The sequence below is a fragment of the Trichosurus vulpecula genome, chromosome 7 (assembly GCF_011100635.1).
Source record: "Trichosurus vulpecula isolate mTriVul1 chromosome 7, mTriVul1.pri, whole genome shotgun sequence".
In the NCBI taxonomy this organism is placed as follows: Eukaryota; Metazoa; Chordata; class Mammalia; order Diprotodontia; family Phalangeridae; genus Trichosurus; species Trichosurus vulpecula.
This window is the reverse complement of record NC_050579.1, coordinates 177,484,330-177,502,458: the sequence shown is the minus strand read 5'-3', so window position 1 is coordinate 177,502,458 and position 18,129 is coordinate 177,484,330.

Below are 18,129 nucleotides of genomic sequence, written 5' to 3'. Positions count from 1 at the left end.
TTAGAGATAGGAGACAGGGAGAGTGGAGTCCTGTTGTAAACCCACAGATAGGCTTGTGCAAACCTTCCAGACTATGGTGGCCAGTGGGGTAGGAACTGCTGAATGACTGCTTAGGGATTAGAGATGAGCCTTCACTATTTTTACTTCCTCATTAGGGTTTGCCAAGTCTTAGATCATAGAAACAGCAGTAATTGCTTTATGTCTTGTGAATAACTTCTATTTTGAAGGAATTGAGATGTTATGACAACTGAAGAAAATGTCCAGGATACCATCTTGTTGAGCCCATAGTTCAGAAGTCTATCACATAAATATTATTTGAAAAATTGGTCTATATTTCTTTATCTGCTTTGTTTTGCCCTCCTTTATTTGTCATATAGATGAGTTTGTTAGCTTGCCATTGGTCTCTATATTTTTGAATTGTTTGTGAAGCACAGGCATTACTCTTTAAATGTTTGATAGAAATCACATTTACATTTATCTTTTTTTTTTTTGGAGTGGGGAAGGTAGGACAATTAGGGTTAAGTGACTTGCCTAAGGTCACACAGCCAGTAAGTGTGTCAAGTGTCTGAGGCCAGATTTGAACTCAGGTCCTCCTGACTCCAGGGCCAGTGCTCTACTCACTGTGGAACCTAGCGGCCCCATATTTACATTTATCTAATCCATGTGCTCACCCTTCTCTCACCTCCCTTGAGAATTAATTTATGGCTGGCTTGATTTCTTATTCTTAGACTGTGTTATCTAATTTATTTTTTAAATCAATTCTATACTATGATAAAATATGGAATGATGCACAATGTTATTCTTATTATGAATCCTATTTCATTTGGATCTCATTGCTATGGGTCTCAACATACAAAACAATGGCAGTTTAGCTCCACCAAATATCAACATTGAAAATTCTATGCTCATCAAATATTTCATAATTTTTTTTCACATTCAGTCTTTCAGTGACTCAGTCTTTGGCAGTTCACATAGGTTATAACCTCAGTTACTTTCTATATTCTACCAGAGGCCAGTACGTACTTTATAGACATCTGAATAAATATTGAATGCAGAAGCTAGATAAATTGAATTTCAGGTTACAGATCTTGAAGCGTTCTTAAAATCATTACTCTTTATGTTTTATTTAAATACAAGGAAACTGCCTCTCTCGGTTAACTGTCATCATGGTGTAATAGAAATAATAATAATATTAATAACAACTGCAATGATATCGAGTATTTATGTAGAGCTTCAAGGTTTGAAGCCTGCTAATAAATACTATCTGATTTTATCCTTACAACAACTCTGGGAGGTAAATGCTATTTTTGTCCCTATTTATCAGGGAGAAAACTGAGGTAAATAAGGGTTAACTCTCTTGCCCTAAGTCACCCAGGTTTGTATTCTGACCACAGGGTGGGATCCCTGCCTGCTGTAGTAATCAGGCCAGTGTTGGGTAAGCAGACAATTTTTAGGGCACCTTCTCCAGCCTCTTCCTCACATCAAGAGGTGAGCAATGTGATCTTTAAAAGGCTCCTTAGATACCCAGGGGGCTGCCTAATCCTACTGCTGCTTCCAGTGAGAAGAGGACCCTATGGTCTGGACCACCTATGTGCAGGGTTGTGACTAGAGCTCCCAGTGTATCCTCACCTGCTGCTTTGTCACTTGCCTGTTGCCACAGGACTTGGAGATAGGCAAAAATGGGTCTCTCAGCTAGTAGTTTCTGGAGTCAGGATTTGAACTAATATATTCTGAATTTCATTTACAGGTCTCTACTTGCTGGGCCAACTGGTTGCTCTGGCTTTGGAATCAGATACCTGGGTTCATATTTTGTCTCATGTTGCAGTTTGGGGTTCTGGAAACCCAGAAAGGCAAGGGTGTAGAGTGGGTCTGCCTTGAAAGAATTCAACTACTCAAGCCTTCTTTTGGTCAGAGTAATGAGGTTTTATAACACCAATTGTGAGGGCAAAATTTTTAGTAAATCTGTGAATTTGATGAGAATGGCACTGATACTTTTTTTTGAGGGGGGAAGGCAGGGAAATTAGGGTTAAGTGACTTGCCCAATGTCACACAGCTAGTAAATGTGTCAAGTGTCTGAGGCTAAATTTGAACTCAGGTCTTCCTGACTGCAAGGCTGGTTCTCTACTCACTGCATCACCTAGCTGCCTCTGCATTTATACTTTTATACAGAAAAAGACTATAGGAAGATCTGGATGGGATTAAAGAGGGACAAGTAGCCTGGAGTGGGCCAGCTGTATTACAGTGAAAGGAGTTAAGTGGTAGGGCCACAATGAAAGGGCAGTTAAAAAGATTATTTAGTATCTGGTAGACTGGGATGGGCAGGATGCCATTAGGGAACACCAGGGACTGGGTTTCAGGGCTAGATTGTGTGGGAAAGTTACAGGGGTTGGGTTGCTTTCAGAGACATGGACTTTTCCTTTTAGGGGTCTAGGTTCCCTGGTCTATCATTTAATATCTATCTGTACGACCTTGGATAAATCACTTAACATCTCTGTATATCATTTTTCTCATGTAAAATAAGGGGGTTAGACTGGACTAGATGCAAGATAAAAGGGATCTAAGTTTTCCCCTAGCTGCAAATCTGCTATCCTAAGATTGTCCATCATCATCTCAGAAACTTTCCTCAAGGATTGGATTCTATTACTTAATAAATAATTCCAAGGAAGTTGAAGTTCTTTGAATTGTCTCTTTTAATTATGTGGTCTAACTTGGGAGAATGAACTTTCTCTGCTTCTGGTTTTCTCAGTTGATCAACGCCTGGGTCCCTTCTGGCTACTTCCTCTTTTTAGATTTCTTCTCCTGTAGCCAGGCAATTATTGATCTTCAAGGACAGGGTTTCATTTGCCCTTCACTCCTCCTAAAAAGAAAAAAAAAGTTCAGCCACATTGCCCAAGGGCAAACATATGTTTTGGAAAGGCATGCCCTGCCTTTGAGAATGGTTTGTGATTTGGTGTCAAATTATCCTCGTAATTTTTTTAAAGTGTTTAAAAAGTGTTAACTTTTACAACTTTTCTAGCATATAAGAAGCCCACATTCACAGAGAACAACCAATTTTATTTTTAACACCCTCCATTTTGCCACATAAGCAAGTGTTACATGAGGGGAGGAAGGAGATTCTGAGGCCAACTAAGTCAGTATAACTGGAAATAATTCCCTCAAATAAAGAATGTCTGGGTTTATAAGGTATCTATGTCAAGTCAGAAACCAGTAGCTAGCAAATGTGCTAGAACATAGTACAAATGAAACAATGCTGTAGGCTTAATTCTCAAACAAATTGATGTTCCCCAAAGACAGTCAGAAATAAATTTTATATTTTTTTCTATTTCTTTTTTCTTTAATTTTAAAAATATTTTTATTTAAAGTTTTGAGTTCCAATTTTTTCCTTCCTGTGATGGTGAACAAGCAGATATGATTTATACATATGCAATTATGTAAAGCATTTCTCAGTAATGGATTTTAGAGAGATTCAGTGACTTGCCCAAAGTCACACAGTGACAAAGCTCAGACTAGAAATTAGATTTATTGATTCTTAGCCTAGCTCTCTTTCCACTAAATTTATTACCTCCTCTACACAGAACACAGAAACATTTGTTCTACAGAGCAAGCAATATCTTAACCTTTCAACTGTCTTACAAATGGTCCAATTAGGGACCAGAGAAGAGAATGTGAGTGGCTTCAACCAAAAGTGTTATCACTACCTGTTATACAAGTGTGCATTCTTGTATGACAAGGAGAGAGATACCTACATGAAAACTGCATAGTTGAGTTTCCCAGACCTTCTGTTTTGATTAAATATCACAGGGAAAAAAATTGTATGTATATTTAAAATAAAAATCTCCCCCTACAGGAGGCTGTGTGATATAGAGGATAGAAAGCTGGCCTCAGAGACAGGTAGATTTCCTGGTTCTGTAACTCTGGGCAAGTAATTTAACATATCAGTGCTCTAGACTCTTTAAGATTCTAAATTGCAGAAGAGGCAGCTCTATGCATTTCTAGAAGAAATTTTCACATGAGGGAATTTCCCAAGCCAGTGAGATCACAAGTCCAGTGGGAGGTCATGGTAGGAATGGATATAGCATTGGTGAGGCCTTATAATCTTTTTTTTTTCTTGCCACTTTAAAACCTTCTCTCCCAGACACTGAATAAATGCCTTTTCTTTCATCTTTAAATGAACTGATGATTTTTTGATTCGGTTCTCAGTTGGTCTTTGAAGTTTTCTCTCCACCTTTAATTACCTTTGATGGCATGGTAAGACTCTTTCCTCTAGAAAGGTTTATATGCCAAGTTTAAAATATAATAAATGAGAAGTTTTAAGCTTGAAGAAGCATTTTAAACTGTAAGGACACATCATATTGACACACGCTCAATAATAACATTTTGCAGCTTTTAACTAAGCTGATGAGTGCTTCTTTCCCCCACCCCCTCACCAGAGACAGCTGCCCCTTCATGCTCATGTACTGTTTTTTGCTGATAGACTGATGTCTTTATTTAGGGAGTTATAAAGAATTGCTTCGAGTCATCAGCAGTTTCAAAAACTAGCCATTGAAGGAGGGATAAAGCCTATTCAGAAGATGGATGACAGCTTTTCATTTGAGGATCATACAGAAGGATACTTCCTTCTATAAAAATAGCATCTGCAGTGTAGTTGGCAACTTGCATTTTACAAGGGATCACCACTCTTTAAAACTGCAGTGGAAATTGAAGACTAAGAGGCAGAGATATCCTTTCTTTTCAAATAAAAGAAGCTATACATAACAAGTATGTGTCAAATCAACTTACATCATTTAACTTGCAGATATTTTTGAAACACGTGTTTCCCATCATAATTTTTCTACCAGAATGCTGAAACTTGGGTGGGGGTGGGGGGAAGAAACAAGCTGAGCCTCTAAAAAATTGTCTTGCTATCACAAACATGATTCCATCAAGTTTTACTGATTTGAGTGGCATGATTTATAGCCCCAAAGTAAGGGGAAAACTGAAAATGCCAAAATTAGGTCTGGGTAAAACTTTGTTTTACTTTAAATTCTGTTAACTAAAGTCAGGATAAAGAATTGTATTCAATGTCACAAATGCAAAGCAAAGAAATATTACCAAGTAAAAAAAATACACATTGAGGACATTTAAAAGTACTTTATACTATATATTACTTCTCAGTTAAAATGCGGGGGGGGGGGGGGGGACTGAGCACATTTGCTTTCAAAAGAGGCTTGTATAATGCCATGCATCATGTGATATGTGTGTATACATGCACATATTATATATGTATGAACACAAAGTTGTTTTTTTTTTCCAATGAGGGGAGGTGGAAGAAAAAGAAAATGAATTTTAATTAAAAAAAAACAACAAAATAATCTGGTACTTTGGGAAATCATTTCTCTCTTCCTTTCTTACCTTCTCCATGTACACACACGTATACACACACACATATCCATGTATACGCATTCATACCAGTGCAGATATTTGTATGTATATATATGCACATGTCTTCCTTTATTCTACTTGTTTAAAAAAATCAATTTCCATCTATATTGTAATACAGTACCAGATATGCTAATAAAATGCTGAACATAGAGTAAAATTGTTACTTTATAAACAAAATTATAGAAAAGCATTTTTTCTATACATATGCATATTCCTCTCCCCATAAAGAAGAGAGTAGTATTGGCACAATTGTAATCTCAGTCATTTGCAGGGCCTGGGCATAGAATGATGTAGGAAGAAAAGTACTAATAAATATAATGTATTTTTCTTGTCTTTTTGGCCAGAAATAAATTTTGTTTAATTTGTATTCTAAAGCTGATAAGGTAAACTTTGAGCATAAGAGAAAGTGCAATTTTAAACAAAAATGATGCCCCAAACTGACAAGGAATTGGTTCAAGGCAACCTAATGAATCCTCAGAAAATGAGAGAAAATCTTGAGGAATCTAGCTGAGGGAAAGATTGCTGATGATTCTTTTCCATTGTAGTACAGGCTTCCTCCATTTGGAAGAATAACAAAAAGACCAAATTAAAAACATACAAACCAACCAACTAAGCAAATAAAAAATCCATCTGCTAACAATTACTATGAAGAAAAAAAAATTATTTTCATAGGTAAGTCAATACAAAGACTGGAATACTGAATATGGGGGCAGAGAGGAAATTTTTACTAATGAAACATAGGATACTTTATATTTCCAGTTGTATTGGATTTTTTGTCCCCACCGAGGAAATACATACTAATAAATAAATTGATACAGTAATAATCAAAAGTTATATTAATTCCCAGATTGAGATGGAATACTGAAATAAGGTTTTGCTCAATACCATATTAAAAAAAATCTTAAGAAATATATCTAAGAGATGGAGATCAAACATAGACTAGGAACTTATTTAATTTAAATCTCAATGAAAAGCCATGAGTAATAGCCAAGGCTAGGCCTGGGAAAAATATAGTTTAATTATGAAGAATTAACAATCAATGTAAGAAACTTGTAGTAAATAAGATTAAGGAAATTGCAAATATCAAATAGTTTTAAAAAATGATTAGAAAAATAGAGAAAACATTGCATGTTGCAACTTTTCTAAATATGTAAAAAGTTGCAAAGTTCACTGCCTAATTCAATAAATACAATAATTTTACTTTGTTCTAGTTAATTAGCACAACTGTAAATGTTTTTTTTTTTCTCCCCATTATATGTATCTTGAAAGCAGAAACTGACTTTTGTCTCTGGTTTCCCACTGCTTAGCACAGGCCCTTATATATAGTGGATGTTTAATACGTAAATTCCACATGCATGAACCAACCATACAAGAAACTGTGGTAACCACTGAGCATAAAAGACAAAATATAGTAATTGTCGTCTTTGACATTATGTTATTGGGGAGATCAGTAACAGGTCCCTGTGTGTGTGTGTGTGTGTGTGTGTGTGTGTGTGTGTGTGTGTGCATGCATAGGTGTACATGTGTGTGTGCCTTAAATAATTTTTGAGGATGTGGCACCAATAGGACTGAATACTTTAGCTGAGCCTTGAAAAAAACCTAGGGATTCTACAAGGCCCAGGTGAAGAAAGGAGTATATTCTATGTAGAAGGGGATATACCTGTGCCAAGGAAAGAACTAAGAAATATAATGCTGAATATGAGGTACAACCAGAAAGACAGTTTAGTTGAATTACAGAGGGGGTAATGTGAAATCATGCTGGAAAGGTATATTGAAGCCACATTTAAATGTTAAATAAAGGATTTTATATCCTGCAGGTACTTGAGAGTCAATGACACTTCTTCCATAGGTATGTAGCATGGTCAGTTCAATCTGAAATTTGGTTCAGTCCATGAAGTATTTAAAAACTTTCCTCAAGTATTTGTTCTTGAAAAATGAATTGAACCTGATCAGATTTAAAAAAAAAATAGGTCTTATGGTATATGCTTAAAGTTTAAACAACCTTTTTATTAAAATTTGTAATTTATCAAGTTATATACAACTTGCAATCTTCTTTGTTTTTTTTTAAATGAAAAGCATGTACAGCATTCCAAAGAGTACGCATAATTGGATGCTATTATGGTGGGCTGCATTTGGTCTGATTATTCCTGACACTTTGCTTATCACAGTAAAATCTTCAGATAAATAAAATAGCAACTCACTTCCCTTCACAACAAAGGAATAATTCAGGGATCAAAATGATTGGGGGATTTTGAAACTATGCTAAATTCATATGGTAATGAACAGCTGGGATGTTTCAGTGACTCACTGGCTAAAAAGAAGACAATTCCCAGGTTTCCCTACCATGTTTGAAAACTAGCGGAAAGTTTCACATCGAGCCTCAAAAGCCAAAAAATAAAAGAAAATAAAATATCAGTACATCTTATTAATTATTTACCCAAGCAGTCTAAAATCATTTGAGGATGGATATGTTCCAGTATGGGCTTTAAGAGGAAAGGCCAAAATGGATATCTGGATCTATGATATTTTGTTTTCCCCTTAATCTTTAAACACAAGCAAGTATTTAAATGAATCTTTATAGATTCAGGGCTGGGCTGAGATTGCTTACTCTTTAGCTGATGATGCAAGTAGGGGTCAAGCTGGTTGAGAGTCTTCAAATCAACCCTAGATGTGTATCAAATGCCTGTTTATGGATGAAATAAGACTAGGTCCTGTGGGTAAAACAAAGGATAAAGTACTTTCCCTGCCCTCAAAGAGGATGCATTTGAATAGGAGAGACAAGTTGAAGGGTCCAGAAAAATACTTAAACAATGAAAGACATGAAAGAATTGCTGCTTAACTTTCTTCCATGACTAAAACTACTTGGAATTAACTATAAAGCTGTGAGGAACTTTTTTTTCTTTAAATGTTTTGAATTGAGTTATAAAAGCAGTTCAGAAAATGCCATTGCTTTCATATCAGGCTAGGATGCTCACTACCCAATTCATTTATACTAAAAACTAGTTTAGTAAGGAATGATTCAGTCACTGTGGGACCAACACTGATAAGAGACTTTCAATGGGAAGCAATTCAAATACTCCTCATTGTCTATTCAGCCTGCTGTGTCATGAATACATGAATGCATCCAGACGATATTATGTTAATCAAGTATACCAATGGCAGGTGTCTTGAGAAATACAACTCTTTTCAGAGAGTATATCGGCTTGTACTTGAATAAAAAAGAAATTCCAAAAACAAGTGACAATATTTATGGCTATATTTTCTTTGGCTTCTTCAGAATGAAACAAATCCAAACACTAATCGTGTGTAGTATCTATCCACCATTAATGTTAACCCATCTAAATACATGATTTTTTTCTGTTTATATTTTGTCATTTATGTGTTCCTTGACTATTGATCTGAATCAACATGGTTTGTCTTAATATCTATTTGACTGTAAGCTTCTTGAAGTTGACAATGTCATTTTCTTTATTTTCATAGCCAAATAACCTAATGCTGTTAGACTGAACAGAGTAGGGGCTTATTACATGTTTGCTAAATGAATGAATGAATTAATAATAACCTAGAGGACAAGGATCAAGGCTAATTCTGTGTATGGCATTTTAATTTATTTCTTAGACACTTTTAATGGTGAAAATGAGGACACTGGTGGGTCATATATGTGGGTACAACATAATTAAAGTCCTAACATAATGAATAATCATAATTGCAACTGTTACTAGTATGCTATTGCCTTTCTCTAAATAGTTTATGATGTTTGGTGATGCAATTAATTTAACATCAAATTAACCAAATTATATAAACAAAGATCATTTTTATTTAATTAATGCATCCAAAAAGCAATCAATCAGTTACCAAGTACTTATTAAGAATTCACTAAGGGGCAAGTAGGTGGGGCAATGGATAGAGCACTGGCCCTGGACTCAGTATGACTTGAATTCAAATCTGGTCTCCAATACTTACTAGCTGTGTGACCCAGGGCAAGTCACTTAACCCTGTTGGTCTCAGTCCTTTATCTGTAAAATGAGCTGGAAAAAAATGGCAAACCACTGCAGTAGCTTTAACAAGAAAACCTCAAATGCAGTCAAAGAAACACACACCACTGAAACGATTCAACAAGAAATATGCCAGGAATCATGTTAAATCTTGATGATACAAAGAAAGGTAAAAATAATGTCTCTGCCTTCAAGGAGCTCATGTAGAAATGGAGAATTCAAAATATACATAATTATGTGCATAATAAATAGATAGTAATCTTAAAGAGGAAGTGCTGGCAGCTGGAGTTGGGGCTGGGGTGCACCATGAATCATCTGCTGAAGAAGGTAGGATACAAACTCAGTCTTAAAGGAAATCAGGGAAGCCAAGAATCAGATATATGCATATGAGGATGGACTTCTAGAGAATTCTAGGCATGGGGGACATCTATGAGACAGAATAAGGACAAAGCTAGACAAAATGTCCAAAGAGTCCTGGATTTGGAGTCAATTGATCATGAGATAAAACTACAAATCATAGGAAATTAGGTATAAAGCTGTACACCTGGAAGGGTCCTTTGAGATCATCTACTCCAAAGCCATTGTTTTACAAGTGAGGAAACAGAGAGAAATGAAATAGGAGGTCTGCTACTTATAATTAGGCTTAAGATTATGAGCTTGACACTTATATTGAATTTTAAGCCTTTAAAAGTGATTTATATATAAAATCTCATTTACTCCTCATAACTACCCTTGTGAAGTAGGTGCCAAAGATATTATCCCCATTTTGCAGATGGTGAAATTGAGACTTAATGAGGCTTAGTGACATAGTCATATAGCTAGCATGTATCAGAGGCAGGATTCAAATCCAAGTCTGCCTGGCTCTTAAAGTCTGGCATTTTATCCAATACACTACTATGTAACTTGAGATTATGCTTTACTTCATGTTTCTGGGCTTTAGCTTCCTTTTCTGATTTCTAATGTCCCTTTTAAGTCTGAGTCATATGAGCCTGTGATCCTATCAAATTCATTCAACACATTCCTATTATGGAGACCAAAAACCAAGATTATCAGAAATACATTAGAAGTACCACAAGTCATTTACCACATTTTTAAACCATGAGATTTGGAAGATTTTTAAACAGGCTTTAAAAAAAAAAAAAGTTGTGAGTGCTTCCATTTAAATTCTGCTTGGGTATTTAAAACCATTTAAAACCACCTGTTTGTGCCTTCAATTTCTCATGTTGCACACATAAATGTGAGTTTTTGCAAGCAAAAACAGATGCACTCCTAAATTGTGTCAGCATATTTTCAAAAGCCTACTGAAAATGTGTCCTCATATGTCTGCAGACTTTGGTATAACTTACATCAGTGAGCTGTATAAATTGGTTTCTTGAATTTCCATTAATGCAAATTATCCTGCCAAAAAAACACACTGAAAGGACCTGTGAAATCACAAGAGGTAGGATAACTTTCCCAGGAGTGAGTTAAAAGGGACAAAAATCTCAGTAGTCTTTTTTTCCCCCTCCATGAACTGAGTTTGTTTGAAAAAGAGATGCATGTGATGGCTTAGCACCAAAATATATGGTTTGTTTTTATGCATTGATAGCACATGCCACTGCGTATAGCAGCTGCTGTATGGTGGGCTGAGAAAGTACTTTAAACATATGTGGAAGTCATGAAGGAAAGTTAAAGATTGATTGCTAAAATATCTGCAATATGCAGAGTTACCAGGAAAGGAAGAAATTCACTCTTCCTCGAGGGCCCAGTGGAGCTTCCACCTTTGTCCTGAACCTTCCTTGGCATGCTTATGTAAAAGTGATGTCTTTCTCCTTGAAACACTCCTACCTCTTTCTTTGACTTCTTCTGTGCTCTTAAATCATATTCTAGATGCAGTGCCACACTGTAATCAAAAGAACATGGGCTTTGAAGTCAGAAGATTTGGGCTCTTCCTCTGATGCTTATTATCTGTGTGACCTTGGAGAAGTCACTTAACTTCCCCAGGACTCAGTTTCCTTACTTGAAAATGTGAGAGTTGGACTAGGTGGCCTCTCAGGTACCTCGTAGCTCATGATCTATAATCTTTTGCCATGGGTTCAAATCCCACCCATGTTACTAGGGCCTATTTAACTTTGAATAGGTTGGTGACCTCTAGACCTCTGTTTCTTAAACTGTAGAGCACTAAGTATGGAGTCAGTAGACATAGGTTTGTATCCATGTCCTACTATAGGACTTTAAGAAAGTTACGTTGCTTCTCTGTCCCTCAGTTTCCTCACCTGTAAAATGGAAATAAAAATGAATGTACCTCCTTAACATGGTTTATGAGTAACAAATGCGGTCATGTATACACCATATAAAGCATGAAATGATATGAAATACAACCAATTTTCCTAACATGCCATTTCCCTTTCTGTTAATTTGTAATCTCCTTAAGGACAGGCCAGGTTATTTTTTCCTCTCCATATCACCAACAACTAAAAAAGTGTTATACTTAAAAAAAATCTAAACCTAAATTTTCTTTGGTATTATCAAATCCCAGTATAGAAATTTGTTCTATCCAAGCAGATTAGCAACTTTGACTCTTATGTAGTTACCTGGATAGGTTAAGTGACTTACCCAGGATCATTCAGTTGCTACTGTATATATCGGAACTAGAATTTAAACTAGAGGCCTTCTTGACTGACAATAGTTCTTTATGCACTACAGTGTGCTTTCTCTCACTTTGCCTATATTAGGGGCCTAATAAATGTGTCTTGACTTGGAGTGAAAAGAAGTGAAATGAGAGAAATGCAGTACTTTTTTGTGTTATTTTTTGTAAGCAAGACATTCACATGGTCATCTTAGAAATTGTCAAATTTAGTATTTGCAATTAATGCTGGCTCTGGCGGTGCCTGAATACCCAAATAAAAAAGAGGCAACAAATTTCTTCCACTCTAAGCCTGTTCCCAAAAGACCATGTCAATTCCCCTGAAGCTGTGGGTTTGACTCTACTTCTTGATTTTACTCAACTATTCCCCAACCAAGTGATCTAGCTGAAGCTTTTGTAGGATTCTGAGAAACCAAATTTCTATATCTATTCTGTTCTATTTCAATATCTTTAATTCTTTTTCACTGATGAATTCTACATCTTCAAAATTTTCAGTGTCTTATAAAAGAACAAAACCAAGCTAAGGAAAAAAAACAGAAAGAATACTGTCATTGGATGTTGATCTTTCCCATGCCCTTCTTCAATTTAAAGTTAAGATGAAACTGAGAAGAGCACACAGGCTTTGAAGTTCAAGAATTTTGATTTAAATCCTATTCCTCTATTATTTCCTTCTTGTGTAACTTTGAGCAAATTACCTAAACTTCTCTGGCCCTCACTTTTATCATCTGTAAAATGAGAGGATAAGACGATGAACATTAACATCCCTTCCATTTGTAAATCTATAGTCTTTCCATCCTTTTTAACCCAATCTCCTATATCTGCCGATTTTATTTCTGAATCTTATTTTCCTTAACTTTCCGGAATGTAGTTTCTGACCACTGCCACTGATATTTTTTTCTCAAACTTAGAAGTGGTCCACTTCAAGCCACATCTAAATGATTTTTGTTAATCTTTGCCCTCTTTGGCCACTTAGCTTAATTTGATGTTGTCAATTTCTTCATCTTAAAATGTTTCCCTCCATTGTCTTCGGTGACCCTGTATTTTCTTCTTTCTTTTCTTGCTTCTTTAGTTTTTTTTTTCCAATCTCTTTCATTAGTTTTTCTTCCTCCTCACAACATCCAACTTTGTGTATCCCAAAAGACTCCTCAGGGATTTCCTCCCTTAGAAACTTATTCTGTCTTATAGGTAGAGTTATCATCACTATAAAATGCTTTTTATTGGAAAATGACTGGATTGTAGATCAAGATGTCCAGGCTGCAATACTGTTATTGCTTTTTGCATTCTCATTATCTTCATTGTTGTAACTCTGCCTCATAATTGGATGACTTTGGTCAAATCACTTAACAGGTATCATTTTTTTTCTCATTTCTCATAAAAGGAGTAAATTAAACTGAACAATTTCTCAAACACTTCCTCTTAATATTCCATGATTCTACAACTCCAAGGGTTCTATCTTTTCCCCCTGCCCTATCACTGAAAGTTTAGTTTGAGATTTCCAAGTGTCTATAGAATAATTTCTAAGGATCATAGATTTTGAGTTAGAAGAGATTTCAGAGTCCATCTTAGAAGTTCAAGGGGAAAGAACCCTTGACTTAGAATCAATGGAAAGCAGTGGAATCCTGGTTCTACCAATTAGAGTCTTGTGAAGTCACTGTTTTGTGTCTTTCAATGTTTTTGGTTCCTTAGCTGTAAAATGGGGATATGAATAATTGGCATATCTCCCTTAGAGCTTTATTGTGAAGATCAAATAAGATGATGTATGTTATTATCCTTGTAACGGTAATGAATTCTGTTCTGATTTTGTTATCTTGTGATTCAGAGAGTGAAGTCCAAAGACTTGCAGGTCACACAAGTAATTGGTTGCGGTACCTAAATTGGATCACAAGACCTCTGATTCCAGAGAGAGTATTGGTGTCATTGTAATTTTTTTTTCTTAAATGTTTTGGCCTTCATTTTAAACTCAACATGTCCCAAACCTGTGATTTTTGCTATCAGTTCATTTGCCCCATGGCCAATGCTTCTTTCCAATTTCCTCATCCCTGTCCTTAGCATCATCTCTTCCTCAGTCTCTCAGAATTAGAGTCTGTGAATAATTTCCTCCTTTTTCTTTCACCTCTATACCCATAAAGGCCCAATGTCCTTCAATTATCCTTTTAAATTTTCTCTCATGTCTATTTATTCCTCATCATTTCTACTGTTTCCGCTTTTGTCTGAACCATGATCACCTCATGGTTCAATTCATTTTCTCCTCAGACTTAAAACTGAAAGGCTTTTAATTTTTTTTCTTAATTTGAATTTTTTTAATATCATGACCTTTGGGCCACCTGATAAATCTAGCTTTTTATCTCTTAATCCCTGCAAATCTTGCCCAGATAGGTCTCCTCTTACTTCTCTAATCCATCCTGAGCACTCCTGCCAGATCAAACTGCACAGTCCTTTCATCGTCACTTTTTCCTGCTTGAGAACCTACTTTTTATTCCTAACAGATGAAATACAAACTCCTGGGCTGGCATTAAAGACCTACCATCAATTACTCCCACCTGACCTACCCAAATTCACCTCTCTCCCACAAGTCTAGGACATGTTGACTCTCCCCTCACAATTTCTCTTGCATCTATCTCCTTTTCTGCACCCAATCAGCCACTAGCCTGATTTATTCCCTTATTACTTCACACTTGGACTAATAACAATAGCATACTAATTGGTATCCTTTATTATCCATCCTCCCCACAGCAACTAAAACATGTTACTCTTCTACTTAACAAGTTCTGGTGACTTGCCAATGGATAAAATACAGTCTCCTGACTTTGGATCCTAAAGCATCACACAGTGTGACTTTAGTCTACATTTTCAGGCTTATTCCATGTTACTCTCCTTCAGAAAGCTATTTTCCAGCCAAAATGGCCTTTTTGTTGTACCTCATATACAACATTCTATCTCCCATCTTGCTGCCTTCGTACAGCTTACTCCCCCTTTCCTCAAATGCTATCCCTTCTTATAGCTGATTGAAAAAATTAGCAGCTCCCTACAGTGCTCAGTGTGTGCTACCTCCTATGTAAAACTCACCCAGATCTCTCTAACTGCTAATGCCCTCACCCTCAGAAATTACTTTGATTCTACTTTACATGTGTATACACATAGCTACATATATGTATACACACATGTATACATAGTTACATACATGTTTACAGATATACATATACACATCTGTGTACAAATCGTTTCTTGAAAGTAGATACTAAACTCAGTGAAGGCAAGAGGTGTTTTAGTTTCTGTCTTTGTATCGCTAGCACTTAATACCTGGAACAGTGATCTTCCCACCAAGTCCATCATTCCTTAGTAATCAACATCTATTCATATCATGCTTATTTTTACCTTTATGCATTTGTTGTATTCCCTCTTCTTGGGATGATCTTCTTTCTTAATTGATTCTTTACCTGAAATTAATTGCACAGTTAAATACAGTCTGAATTACAAGTATTGACTCATTTTCTTATAATTTTACTCCATATACTTCATATGTTTACTGTATACCCTCAAAGCTCAGTTTTAAGTTCCTTAAGAGAAAAATGATCATGTCTTTTACTTCTCTTTTAGCCCTTCCATTTTCCAGGATTATAATGGACACAGTTGGTGCTTAATAAATGTTCATTGAATGGATTCATGAAAGAATGAAAATTATTTGACCCATATACCTATCATCCCCACCTTCCAAAAATGAATGTTTTCATACAGCTGAATACAAAGAAATGTGTCAGTTGATATTTAAGTAGGGAGATGTTAAAGAAATGAGTATTAAAAATTCTAAAAATCTTTCCAGGAGAGACTATTTCATGAAATCATTCACTCAGTCAATAAGCAATTACTAATTTCTTTTTTTTTGCCAGGAGTTGTACTATGTTCTGTGAATAGAAATACAAGCAGAGAAGATGGTGGCAGAAAAGCAAGGACTTGTGTAAGCTCCCCCCCAGGTCCCTCCAAACACCTACAAAAATTGCTCTAAACAACTTCTATTACTGAAGAACCTACGAAATACCAGAGGGAATCAGGGCTTCAGCCCAGGGCAGCCTGGATGGTCACAGGTAAGGTCTATGGCATGGAACTGGGAGAGGAGCAGAGCAGAGCCCATCATGAGCTGTGCCTGGATGAGCCAGACAGGCAGCCAGGCAGAACAGGCCCTAGCGCCCTGAATCAGTGAGCTGTGCCAGTTACCAGACTTCTCAAACCACAAACACCACAGACAACAGAGAACGTTAGAGGGAAAAGCTTCTGGGAGAGAGTGAAAGGAATTCTTGGTTTGGTCACTGCCCTGGGGCAGCAGAGGTGGTGCAGCTCTGAAGCCGCTTACACAGCTACAGCTGCAGTTGCTTCCAGCCCCAGGTACACCTGGTGGAAGGAATTAATTGGCAGATCTGAATCTAGTCCAGGTTGGCAGTTTTTGGGAGAGGAGTAGTGCTGGTGTGGCAGAGCTTGCTGTGTAGAAATAGCTCTGAAAACAACAGTGAGCCCCTCAAACTTGGGACAAAGTACTCTATACTTTACAAGTAGTCATACCCCACTGAAAAACTCAACGGTCAAGTAAGTTGACTGGGAACATGGCCAGGCAGCAAAAACAGACTCAGATTCAGACTTAGACTTTGGAATCTTTCTTTGGTGACAAAGAAGACCAAAACATACAGTCAGAAGAAGTCAACAAAGTCAAAGAGCCTACATAAAAAGCCTCCAAGAAAAACATGAACTGGTCTCAGGCCATGGAAGAGCTGAAAAAGGATTTGGAAAAGCAGGTTAGAGACGTAGAGGAAACATTGGGAAGAGAAATGAGAGTGATGCAAGAAAACCATGAAAAACAAGTCAATGACTGGCTAAAGGAGACGTAAAAAATATTGAAGAAAATAACACCTTAAAAAATTGACTAACTCAAATGGCAAAAGAGCTCCAAAAAGCCAATGAGGAGAAGAATGCCTTGAAAGGCAGAATTAGCCAAATGGAAAAGGAGGTCCAAAAGACCACTAAAGAAAATACTACCTTAAAAATTAGATTGGAGCAAGGGAAAGCTAGTGAGTTTATGAGAAATCAAGATATTATAAAACAGAACCAAAGGAATGAAAAAATGGAAGACAATGTGAAATATCTCATTGGAAAAACCACTGACCTGGAAAATAGATCTAGGAGAGATAAATTAACAATTATTGGACTACCTGAAAGCCATGATCAAAAAAAAAGAGCCTAGATATCATCTTTTAAGAAATTGTCAAGGACAACTGCCCTGATATTCTAGAGCCAGAGAGTAAAACAGAAATTGAAAGAATCCATTGATCGCCTCCTGAAAAAGATTCCCCCCCCCCAAAAAAAAACCTCCTAGGAATATTGTTGCCAAATTCCAGAGCTCCCAGATCAAGGAGAAAATATTGCAAACAGTCAGAAAGAAAAAATTTGAGTATTGTGGAAACACAATCAGAATAACACAAGGTCTAGCAGCTTCTACATTAAGGAATCGAAAGGCTTGGAATACGATATTCTGGAGGTCAATGGAGCTAGGATTAAAACCAAGAATCACCTACCCAGCAAAACTGAGTATCATGCTCCAAGGCAAAATATGGATTTTCAACAAAATAGAGGACTTTCCAGATTTCTCAGTGAAAAGACCAGAGCTGAATAGAAAATTTGACTTTCAAACACAAGAATTAAGAGAACCATGAAAAGGTAAACAAGAAAGAGAAATCATAAGGGACTTACTAAAGCTAAACTGTTTTGTTTACATTCCTACATGGAAAGATGATGTGTATAATTCATGAAACCTCAGTATTAGGGTAGCTGAAGGGAATATACATATATAGAGAGACAGAGAGCACAGGGTGAGTTGAATATGAAGGGATGATATCTAAAAAAATAAAATCAAATAAAGAGATGTGAGAGGAATATATTGGGAGAGGGAGAAAGGGAGTGATAGAATGGGGTAAATTATCTCACATAAAACTGACAAGAAAAAGCAGTTCTGTAGAAAGGGAAGAAGAGGCAGGTGAGGGGGAATGAGTGAATCTTGCTCTCATCAGATTTGACCTGATGAGGGAATAACATACACATTCA